Genomic DNA, 13224 nt, shown 5'->3' on the forward strand with positions numbered 1-13224 from the left:
CTATAAGGCAGCCCTTTGGATGAAGAATGCTTCTCTGTTAGCTTCTCTAGAGGTGGCTTATGTTGCAACAAATATAGCACACAAGTTATTTTTCACCATTGACCCAAAATCAGTTACAGGCCACAATACTTATTCCAGTTAACTAGAAAGGGAAAAACATATCCCAGTAATCACTAAGGCATTGGCAAATAGGAACAGTTATGATGCAATTTAGTAGTGAATGGAAAGGAAACTGACACTATTAGCCTATAAAACAACCAGTGTTTCAGACTATTTGCTAAAAAAATCAAAAACAACATGTAGTTTCAATGCCTATAAAAATTCTCTTATGTGTGTGTATATATATATATATATAGTAGATGGTAGGTTCTTTGTTTCTTGGGTAAGGGAGGGAACATTATATATTATAGTCCAAAGACTAACAGGGGTTTTTAGTCCAGTTTGAGTATAAGACTCGACAGAGTATTAACTATAACTTAAACCATGAATTCGATGATACTTTGATCTTTTCTCAACCCACAAGGGAATTCTTGGGGAGTAAGTGGGTTGTAACAAGGCACAGAAAGGCAAAGAAATGTCACAAACAGACCCATTAAAGATTGACAAACACCTTTTAATCTACACTTTATATTTTTGCTTGATATTTTTTTTACAACACAAGAGAAAGGCTTAGTGTCCATTAGAAAGATTTGTTAGATTGCTGTCACACAGGATAAACAACACTTTTCCAGGTCAAATTCAGAGTCTAGTACTATTTCTGCTAGTATTAGTTTAAATGTCATAACTAGAAAACTCATTTAATACAGGGTGATACTACAAAAAATATAGAAATTAATAACTGATGAAGCAGGCCATATTCAGACAACAGTCTAATTGTAAAGTCAGTGTTTGTCTTAACTAATCAAGAGGCAGGATACTAAAGCCCAAGTTATAAAAATAAAATAAATGTCACACATATCAGTATTAAGAGTTTATAAAATTATGCTTATTTTAAAATACATTTTATGAGTTTCAGTGGCTTGACATTTAAAAATATCTAATATGCTATAAGGGCTATTAAAAGAATTCTTAACATTTGATTTGACTTTGAAAAATAACTATAAAAATGCATCCACTTACTTATTGAGTCTGTTCCTTGAGTATTTATACTGTCATGTTTATGTCTTGTATTTGACATAACAAGTTTCTATTTAATCTTTCACCTTTTAAAGTAGAATCAAAAAATATTTCAGTGAATAATCTGAAATTTCTGTTTTGTGCTGGTTACTAGCAAAACACAGATTGATGTACGGCTTCCAGGTTGAGGTTGTACATCAGGCAGTCTGAGGAAAAACATTTTTTTTACTTGAAAATATGGCAGAGTGAACTGGAACTCTTTAACAGATACAAACAACATCATTCTCAAATGCCATTTTTTATAGGAGACTTTTCATGCTGCCACTTGCAACTTTTAAAACCTAAGAATAAAACAGCATCAAGAAAATTTGTTGTTAAGTCTCTAAGTGACCTTATATAATCCTATTGGGTTTATTTATTGTAGCAGGTACTATAGAGTCATTAAGGCAGGAGGAAGTTGGTGTGTTTATCTGTTATCTTTTCTCCATAGATGTAAGAGGTCGGGTTTACAAAAGAATAGGCTATAAATTAGTAATTTTAAATGATGATATATCCCCAATCTCATCCTAAAGAAAATAAAAGTATTAATTCAGTCATGAATACTAAGGTAATGTATTTGTATTTTATAGAAAGTATAAAATACATTAAAACCAGAGGCATCATTTGCACAAACAGAATTCTAGAATACTCTTTCTTCTGTCTTCACCCTCTGCCTTTCAATTTTTACACTATGAAATTTTACTTTTACTCTAAAAATGATAGGCAGGATGGTCAAAATGGAGGTGGGGGAGGAGGAATGCTGGATCACTTCAATTAGAAAAACATAATTTTGAAATAATTGTATGCAAGAAGGCTGTGTACAGTTTCTGTCATAATCCCAGTGAAGCTTTGATAGCATAGTTGCAGTTTTGGATTGGTTTCTTTTGAAGAATCAGAACCCCATGTTTTCAGGACCAAATTTTCAGAAATTGGCTTCAGGTAATTAGGCTTGTAGAAATGAGGAGCTGGAAGCTGGCACCAGAAAAAGATGACAAATTAATTGCCTGCAGCTGGTTTAAAAAAAGCTATTGAGTTCTGGTCAGTTACTGGTCTTCGAGTTCAGATAGTTGGTAATAGTTTGTTGTGCAAATGATTGCGCTCACAAAATTATGTACATAACTTCAAAGCCTGGGCTTAGGCCTTTTTGAAAATGTGTCATTTAAATCTCAGAAAGCTTTGTATTTGGTTACAGACACAGAATTGAAAATTGCCTCTGTTCATATTCTGCTGTTCAAAAAAAAAAAAAATCCTCTACAAAGCTTTAAAAGTGCTCACAGAGATTCACTCATCAGAAAGACCAAAACAAAAACATGAAGCACTCTGGCGCAGCCCAACTTTGGCATTTGCTGAAACATTAAGGTTAGTTCTACACTTTTGAGCTGATGCCATTCAGAGGAGTTATTTCAGCTTGTGTGCTGTTGTGAGTTTGGGTAGGCAGGTATGCACCACGCAGCTGCTCACTCACTCCCCTCCAGTGCGATGGGGAAGAGAATTAGAAGGGTAAAAGTGAAAGAATTTGTGGATCGATTAGTATAGTTTATAAGTATAGCAAAAGCTGTGCATATAAGCAAAGGAAAACAAAGGATTAATTGACTACTTCCCATTGCCAGGCAGATGTTTAGCCATTTCCAGGAAAGCAGGCCTTCAGCACACGTGATTTACATGGGAAGGCAAATGCCAAAACTCCAAATGTTTCTCCTTCCTCCTCCTTCCTCCAGATTTTATTGCTGATAATGCTTTCATATGGTGTAGAATATCCCTTTGGTCAGTTGGAGTCAGCTGGTTTGGCTGTACAGCCTCTCAATGCTTTGTGCATTCCCAGCCTAACCCTGGCAGATTAGCATCAAAACCAAAAAAGGTCTTGCTGTAGAAGCACAGTTCAGCAATAGCTAAAATGTCCCATGGATTATCAGCTGTTTTGGTCACAAATCCAAAACTCAGCACCACTAATGAATTAAATTTGACTCTATCTGAGCCTCAACCAGTACAGTGCACATGAAACAAAAACCCTCACTATAAGAGAGTTGACTTTTTCTCCTCCACCTGAGGTGGAATAGAGCACTGAGGTGTGGCCTGACTGAAGAAAGGAAAGACTTAATGGTGTCAGCTGTTTCACAGAGTAAACAGAAACATTGGAGGAGGAGAGAGAATTAGGAAAATGAAGAAAATAAGCTACAGAGCCTTTGGCATGTGATAGAAACCAAAGTAAAATCATACTAAAATCATGTCTATTTAGAGGATATGACTATTTTCCAGTCAAGCCATGTTTACCTTCAACGAAAAAGAGTACTTAAGCAAAATTTGCATAGCTAGAGCTACTTGTATTTATTTTTGTATTTCAAACTACCATGATTTCTTAGAAGATTTGTGTTGACTTAATGAACCTGAAAATGGTATATAATTTATAACTGACATTTTTTAAAAAAAATTCCTAATCTTTTTGTATATAAAGCATGAAAACACTGACAAAGATAATTCTGACAAAGATACTTTTGACAAAGATGCTTAATAATCACAACATATTTGCTAGACCCAAGGATGTATCCCCACCTCTTTATTTACTTACCTTGAAGCATATTCAAGATCTGAGAGGAAGCAGAATTTAATATAACATTTTTATGTTTACATTCCATTCTCATTCTTTTGTAGATTTTCAGACAACTGTGTATTTGCAGTAGGAAAGCAGAACTAGACCCCAAAATAAATGACATGAGTCATTGCCTACTTCCTGGGAATTATGGTACTTTAGCACCTCTTCTAATGAGCCTTTTATTCCTTTCTTATTTCTAAATCAAAATTTTACAAGTTGAAGCCACGTAATTTATCCTAATATAGACCACAGTTTGTATGCAAAATGTGTACATTCTTAAAAATGTGTAGTATTTACCCTTGGGGATGTTACAGTCTATTGATCAAATCCATTTTTAGGCACTTGGATTTGACTTGATAAGCCATAACGACCCCTTTGGAGGTGTTATGATCTGCTGTATTTAGGGACTGTTAAATATGTGGATTATTGAGACAGTAAAGTGTAACAACTCCTCTGGAGCTGTTCCACTTCATCATGTATATGAAGCTACTGCACATATGTACAAACTTTGCCCGATAAAAACACTTCAGGAAGCCTTTGTAGGAAAAGTCACTAGTCATGCATAATCTCCTTCAGCTGCCTACAGCTCTGCAATGGCTCCAGCATTGTAGTACTTTTTTCTAAAGGCAAGCAGTACTGGATTATGCTGCCACTAGTTGTTTTACCAGCTTCCTACTCCCTATAGATTCAGAATTAGAGACAGAACAACTGCAGTGGCAGGAGTCACACTGTGTTTTCTGCATGTGCAGTGTATTTCTCAGACAATCACAAAGAGAGTCACCTTGTTATAAGCATCCATTTTATTAGTAATTTCTCAACTCAGTTAAAAAAAAACAAACAAACACATAGTTAAGAAAATACTTTTCCAGTGCATTCCGCATTCAATTATATTTTCTCCTTTCATTAGAACTAGTGATGACCACCTTTACATTTAGAACAAAAATTAACTGGTCATAAGGGCCTTGTGGATTTTTTATAAATCTTTATGAATATTTGGTTTAGATTTGCAGGTAGTGATCTGCTCTTCTTAGTTTTTGTCTTCTAAGTAAAAATTATATTTTCTTTTTTTCCCCTTTAGTTTCTAGTAGAAGTAGTACATAAGAGGTCAATGTTTACATTTCAGTCTACTGTGAGACATAACAGCAACTGTAAGCATTTTCAATTGGATCCTTATTTCTATTGGTTAAATCTTAGTTTTACTCATAATTAAAGGGTGAATGCCTAATAATTAGGGGAAAAAATAGATAGCAATAAGAACAGCAAATGACTAGATTTGCAAAGTTATTAATTTTATTATGGTATTGTCTCCATAGCCATTGTAGCAAGTTCTGTTCTCACTGTAACTTAAGAAAGATCCTGTCCCCCATAGCTTACACTTAGGTATAATGTAATTTAAGAATTTAGATTCTATAATAGGAAATCTGAAACTGTATAGAAAGGAAAAAAGACACTGATTTACTTAAGGAACTGTTAGTGTGGTCTCACTTTCTTGCAAGAATATAGGCAATTTATTCAACTCAGTGGGAGTGTATTCCATCTGTCTAATGAAGACTCTGATTTCTGCAAAGAGACACTGCAATTGGGAAACTGATTTTCCTGAGTACGTCATTCTGCTCAGTTGACAAACCTTTCCCCGGGGAGTTTCTGAGATGCAGAAGGACACGCTGCATAGAGACAACCTCTTTACAGATCCATCATTTTATAACAGATAAATGACTGGTCCAAGTTAGATGCCCTAGAATTGGGAAAAGTTTCAGATACAGATCCCAGCAGTCCTCATAATTCTTACAAAACAAATGTCCTTTATACTTCATGCTTTACTGCTCTTTTTAGTAATCTACTTGTGGCTGTACAAAATATATGTAATCTACAATTTTTTTTTTTATACTGAGTGTTCAAAGTTAGCTTCCTAAAGCCATATACATACAGTATTTTATTCTGAAAAATATTCATTTAAAGAAAAAAAGAGGAAAGATGTTTTGTTCCAAAATTTTTTGAAACTGCAATAATTTTACAATTTCTTTTTTAGGCTTAGGGCTTATCCTAGCTACATGAAACATGTGTCTTCATTTTATATCAACTGTAATATTTCTTTAATAATTTTGAATGGAAAACAGTGACTCAAAATTTTTTTAAGTGGCTGCAATGCAGGAGCCTAAGTCCCACTGAACTAACTCTGAAAATTTTAGCCCAAGGCAGACAAGCAGATTTGTGGCTGCATACACAGTAACAGTCTATTTTCAGTGGAATTCAGCAGTTTTGTATCCTTCTCTAGCACTTTTTATGATAATTTGGACAATTCAGAATTTCAGCTGATGTAATACTGCCCCCTTTTATTAGAACTGGAAAACATGCTGGACTTCAAACATTTAGTTTTGTAACTGGAGAAATTGTTTATTCATGCTGTTGCTTCCAGCGTTTGAAATTTCATACCAAGATAAGGTAAAGCATGACATCCATATACATTTATAACTATAAATGGGAAGAAAAATACTAACGATTCGAAGCAACATTTTTTCAGGGTGTACTGTCTATGCTATGACTGGACTTCCTAGGCAGCATATCCCTTCAGGGAATTCCCTGCTATTTTTTCAAGAAGCTCAAGGTGTTGATGATTTTGGCTTTTGTATGAATTTCATTGTCATATGTGCTTGCATTGATTTTCTAAATCAGTGTATTCAGATGATAACAGTAGGGCACAGGGAGCATTATCTTTTGTTTTGTTTTGGTTTTTTTTTCTGTTGTGAGGTCTTATTAGGAATTAGATGCACCTGTGAATAGCTAAATGATTTTAATATCTCTGAGACTCAGATAAGTATTGCAATGAATTTATGCTTTACAATTAGAACTTTAAATGTAATTTGAAGTTAAGTTCAAAGCAGAGCATCTTGGAAAAAACATTAATCCCCGTGTCTCCAACCATATCTTTTGAAGAGAAATGTTTCAATTGTAAACAAAGAAGGGAAACAACTTACCCGAATTTTGATATAACCCTGAGGCCTGTAAGGCTTTTGTAGATATCACAGGAAATAAAAACAGGTTTAGGAATTGTACCCATACTTAGAGAAATGTTTTATCTGATCTCTAAGTATTTAGTGAGAAAGGTGATGGAAGTTGTAACTGCACATGCACAGAGGGGTAAAATACAACCATAACACTGGTACTCATAAGAGTTATGGGAGGAAAATACCAGTGCTAACATTAGCCTCTGCAGAAGAACACAGCTCCATTATCAAGGCCAGGTTTATAATGGGAACCAGGTGCAGAAGGCTGTGGGTATGAAATCTTGTCAGATCTGTTCCTCCAACTCAAGAGATAGAAATATTAAAGCTGCTCATGAATCGTTAACTTTCTGTCTGTAAGTAACATATGATGCAGCCTATAATTGATCACATGCTATGGCTCAAACACTGTTTACACCTAAATATTCGCACTGATGCCTATCAATATATCTACTAATTTTTTTTTCCGGATTTACTTTGTATGCTATGAGTAGAAAGACATACAAATAATGTATTTGAAATTTGCACATTAAAAATACATGTTCACTGAAACTGTGGAACTGACAGTGAAAAGACAAAAAGAAACAGTGCAAAATCTCTGGCATATGTAGGTCATCTAAATTTACAGATAAGTTAGCTCTGGCGCCAGCTTGCTACACATCCAGTTTACACCTATAGAAAAATTTTCTGTGCAGACCTTTGTTTTTAAGCATTTTGCTCAATTACCTTACTTTCTAACATTGTCTTTGTAAAATTGGTATTAAATGAATTTGTACATTTCAGTTCCAATGCAGTTAAATACTTAGTCCCTCGAATTATGTGGAGGCTGATTAAAATCTAAATTATTTTTTTCTATTGATTAAATTATCAAAATCAATTGAGTGAAAAATATGCAACCTTTGCAAAGTATAAATCATGGAAACTTTATTGGACCATAAATTAAAAAAAAAGTTTGACCAGCCCAGTACTGATGTACACATGTAAGAAATTAAAAGAAAATATACCTAGACATAAACAACCTATAAGAAACTTTACTATTTGAATAACTATATAACCATATATATGTAGGTGTATTTGTGTATACACACACACACACTGAATAGTGAAGAAACTTCCATATTAGGTGAACTTTTAAAGTTCTTCATGCCTTCAGTTCAATCACAAGAGCACTTAGCAACAAAATACTATTTTCAGGAATGAAATCAGCACAAACTTTTGTTATCAAGAGCTATTTTTGCATTCGAATATTGGCTACTAGAGGTTTTGCCACTACCTATGCTTAACAGTATGCTTGCTGAACACAGTTATGGTTCCTTATTTCTGTTGTCAGGGCTACTTGAATGGGTTGCTTAGCTGCAGGTTTTAGACCAAATTAATAATAATGTTAACAACATTGATGATGATAGTAATAATGGGGATTTGTCTGCTTTCTTCTATTGCCTTTCCAGCTCAGGAAAAAAATGTCAAATGCACTGCTTTTCACTCGCATGAGGTATTTCCTGTGAAAAGGATATAAACTTTGCCCCATTATGGTCTTCTTCCTTAAATTTTGGACCAACAGAAAATCCCAAAGGAACAGAATTAGATTAAAATGTGTCTTAAGCAAGAATGTTGAAAAATTTGTGCAAAACGACAAGGATTTTTTTTTCCCAAAGCATGTGTTTCTGCCATAAAGGATAGTGTCTTTCTGATGACTGTAACAGCATAATGATCTTATCTTATGTACAATACATTTCCCAAGCTACTCAGGAGAATTTACAGATATATACTGAAATATATTTGGGTTTTTATTATGCTTCTCTACAAAACAATAAAGATAGGTTGAAAATTATTGTTCAAACTAGGACAGGAATATATTCATTGATTTAAATTGTGGGTCAGAATGGCAGCTGCACAATCCTATCATATCACTCCCTCAATTGTCCTGAACTACAGAATACATTTGCATATTATTTCACACTTAGATACAAGCAGAGACATCCACAAAAGTTACTGCCATTTTTTTTCCAAGATCTGTGTATTCCTCTAAGCAAATTTGCAACACCAAATGCACTGCCAATATAACTCTCTACTGCAGTAGATAAAGTATAGCAAGGATAAATTGGGATTGCTTCCTCTGATACTTCATTACTTTCTAAAATTAAAAATGTCTCCCATTTCTCAAGTGTCATTAGGCTGCATCAAAAGATATGATAAATTCAAATACACTCCTTGTTGTTGAAGGATATTTACTTATCTACCTTTTTGTGGGATTATACACTACTTTATTCCAGTTTAACTGTTTTGCTTCAAACAAAAGAATAAGCATGCTAACAGGTAAAATTGTCTTCTTTTATCTCATGAAAATACTTGAGCCAATAATGCAAAACAGTATTTGCAAATGTTTGTTTTAAATATGATTAATGGAGTTTGATCATGCTTATTCCTTCCTTTGTTTTCTTTTCACAAATATTCATGCAAACAAGTTTTCATTTCTATGGGTGTATTTACATATGAACATTTGTGCACAATTAGGCATTTGCAATTTACGCCCAAATTGCTCACCCTCTCTTAATAAGAAATAGAGGTTTTAATGCAGCACCCACTGACCAAGTGAGGAATGCAGTATGAGAGAGATCTTCCAGCCCCTGATAAAGTGTCAGTGCTAATTATAGATCTTTACAGCAGCTCCCTGAACTCTGCAGCAATTTAATCTAGGGGTGCTGAAGTCCTTGCTGCACTATCCCTTACCACTGCCATCTTTTTCCTACTGGTGGTATGCCAGAGGCAGATTTGTTGGTTTTTCTGTGGTGTTGAAGCTTTAGGATTCAGGAGCTGAAAGACTGAAGTAAAGGCTTTTCATTACCTGGGAGGTGTTTGAGCTGAAAGAATTCCCAGTTGCTTTTTTTTTTTTTTCCAGGTAATTTAAGGCAGTGTTGCAATACTTGTCATTGAGTGAGGCATCAAAACCAACACCATTTGTCTTAGGTGACCAACTAGAGCATAAAGCACAAGCGTTTCAGTGCATAGTTCTTGCATTGCTTTAAAAAGTTGGATTGTTAGAACACTGGCACTCATACATGTATAGAAATTGCTGATCCTCCAGGGGTAGTTTGAAAAGATAAGAAATACTCTACTTTTGCATAAATTGTTCACTGCACATAGCTTGTCTATCTGTAGTCACATAACACTAACTCTGTAAACAGGTCTATCTCAACTGGAAATGTAACAGGGTAATAAATGATACTCAACATCAGATTACTCATACTAAAATCTTGTTCAAGTCATAGTAAGCTGTTATAAGACTACTTAAAACCTAAAGTATGCCTAACCCACAAGCTGAAATTGCCCAGCTAACATCCTGAAAATCTACAGACAACATTAATTTTCCAGTATTTCACTTTTATGCTTGTGGCCTCTAACATGTTGCAAATGCCTCTATAAGAAAGGCTGGAAAAACATATCAAATTTCTGTTCTATTCCACTTGCTGACATTCATTAACTGAGGGAGCACACTGAGACAAGGTTTTGGAAAGATCTCCTCTCTACCTCCACCCGTTCCAAAGCATTTTATTAAACAGCCAGTAAGAGAAGTGGACACTTGTGGTTTAATGTCAGACCCGTGTTGATCAGTAGCTGGGTGCATGATTTCACTGTTATCTTGCCAAGGGCTTCTTGAGAAAGCAGGCAACGGATACATTCTTATCTCCCTGGCATTTTCCATACATCCTTGAGTTCAATCATGAAGTAACAATTTCATTATCTGCTTCCTATTCAGAAGAACTGTCTTTTCATACACATAGAGATCCTTGCTTACTGCATCCCACTTTTACATGCTTGTTCCCTTTCATTTCTAAAGCATAAGAACACTCTTTGCTGTATTTTGGATGCCAGTACATTTGTATTGCATTCTGTTTAGAAGGCATCACTGGGAGGATGTGCATTAGAGCTGTACACAAAGTGAGTCACTGACACATCATGTACCGTAAAACTTCTTGGTCTGTCAAAGGTTCTGCAGTTTGCCAACATGTATTCAGCTGCCAGCTCCCTGCCAGAATTCTGTTCCTTGCCTGATGGTACTCAAGCTCTTTGAATACTCATGAATAAGACTAGATTGTATGGCTGTGCTCTTCCTCCCAAGGGATTCCCCTTTATCAAGGGATTACCTGCATTACCTTTGCATAACTCCCTTGTTTTATTCTTCAGTGTCACACTACAGATCACACTATATCATCGTAAATGTCTCATTGATGTCAGCCCTTAGTTTCCATTCAGAAATAACCAAAATCTTAGAAACACAAGGAAGATGTTTTCCTGTAAGTTTGCTCTCCACCTCTTTCATGCAAGGTTTATTTTTCCTCTTTCATTGCGAGGAACAGGCTGAATTAGAATATTCACAGTTATAGACTGGTGCTATATAGACCAGGATGCCTATCAGTCTTCTGCACTAACCAGCATGCTCTGCTATGCCAGGTTTCCATTACATTCAGTCCAAAAACCATCCATAGTTTATCAGTATGTACTCACTAACATGGACAGGCAAAAGTAATGAATTGTAGTATGAGAAATTTGTATTGCATATGTGAGTTATCCTACAAGGGAAGGTGATGAAGTGTACTACTTGCTTGGTTTATCAAGTGATTTCCCTTTATCTCCATCCATGCCATGTTACTGTAGCTACCACGTGTGTTATAAGAACATAAAGAACCAGTTAAAAGTGGAAAAAAGCACCCAATTTCCTCTTTGTGACCTCATTTAAGTTTTTTTAATGTAAAGCTTTTGTTATGTTAAGGATGCATTTCAGCAGATGTGTCTCTCTGAATCAGGACCTGCATTACTTAATCATCCTTCAACTGTTCTGAGTCCCCATTGCTGCAGTATCAGAAATGCTCCTAATGTGGTGCAGACTATGGTTTAGGTAGTGGAAGTCTCTATCATTCTCTTATCACAAGAGAGAGGGAGAAATTTTCTTGCAATTTGGCAATGATCTGCTAGTTCAGGTGTCCTTTCCTTTCTTCCCTGCTGCTTAACCTCACCCTGCTTTTGCTGGGGTTCTTGTAGAGCCTTGTGAAAACAACATCCCCATTGCTGTGTGTCCACATTAAAATGTGTGTCACATCTTAATTAATGAATAGAATATCACCCAATTTCCATGTTAGAATTTCCACTAACTTCTTACACTGTGAAGTGATAGTATTATTTCATCTATTTTTGTTATTTTGTGGATATGTTTTCTTGCTGTATTCTTGTTGCTAAATCTGCGTTGCATTTGAGTTCACAACTAAACTAAACACTGATCACTTTCCACAAGCAAAATACACAATTTATCTCATGTTTCATTGCTCGGAGGAGCAAAGGAATAGAGATAAAATTGAGAACTGCATTGTGAGTCAATCAGTCACATTTTTTTCTTTAATAATTCTATTTTGTAACTGATGACAGAACTCATTTAGGATCAGACCATTTTAGGCCATGGTTTGATACAAACAGAGGCAGTTATAGTTCCTGAGATGAAGATCTTTAATAGATTTGAAAGGCAAGAGCTATCTTGGTTCAACATGCTGCCTCTCTGGTGTAAAGAGGTTCTCAGCAACTTTGGCTGCACCTCACTGACTGCTCAAAGAGGTAACTATTTGAGCAATTCTGCTGTAAAAGCTGCAAAACATGGCTTTGAAAACAAAAAGTCTCCCCTCCTCTTTTATTAAACTGAAAAATTTCACCGTTAGAGTTTTATGCATCACCCCATAAATAGCTGAATCAGAAGAGTTAAAATATTGTGGACTGTGTTGGGGACCAGTAGGTTGGAGAGTGAGGGATGGATGCAGAACTTCACTGCTGCATACAATGTCCATGAAAATGCACTTTAAATGTGACACAGAGTAGGAAATGAGAGTAAGGGAGAACATCTCAACAGAGCAGAGGATGTGAAGATCCTATAGTTTAAATGGTGGATTTACAGCCAGATAGCTCCAGAGTATATAGCTTTTTCCTTCCTTTTGGCATCATCCCTTTCAGTTCTCCCAATATATAATCATTTGAAATTCCTCTTATGTCTCTGTTTCTAAACCCTAAGAAGCAGCAAACCTGAGCCTTGCTGTTTGCATTCTTCTGATATCAAAGACTCCTATCCCACTGGGGCCCTTAGCCATAGGAGAGGTTTGAGGGAGGAGGAAGAGATGTTTTTCCTTCTCAGCTGCTGCACCAGATTGGAGGGTGGGAAGGGGAGAGGGAGCAGACACAGTTTTTAATATTCAAAATGGAGGCTGGGATGTGGCTGATGCCTGAGCCTGAAGTACTGCTGCTTATTTTCTTAGCTGATGTGGCAGTGGGGTTGGAGGTGGGTAGAGGTTGGTACCTGATGATGAAGAGTGCCTGTCCTCTCAGGGAGTCAGGGAGCCTTGCTCAACCTGGTTTTGCAGAAGCCCACACCCTAGAGATAACTTGTACTATAGAGAGAGTAGCAAAATGATATTTTTCTTTATGTTTAAAATCTGTGTT

The 13224-nt window shown here is 35.8% G+C and overlaps 1 protein-coding gene across 15 annotated transcripts in view; it reads left to right on the forward strand.

The window, feature by feature from the left end:
* Nucleotides 1-13224, forward strand: part of SOX6 (SRY-box transcription factor 6) — a 370227-nt gene that overhangs the window by 311378 nt on the left and 45625 nt on the right. The window lies entirely within an intron of this gene.

Source organism: Manacus candei, unplaced genomic scaffold (genome assembly GCF_025592945.1).
Source record: "Manacus candei isolate 608988 ecotype Guabito, Panama unplaced genomic scaffold, ASM2559294v1 h1tg000060l, whole genome shotgun sequence".
NCBI lineage: Eukaryota > Metazoa > Chordata > Aves > Passeriformes > Pipridae > Manacus > Manacus candei.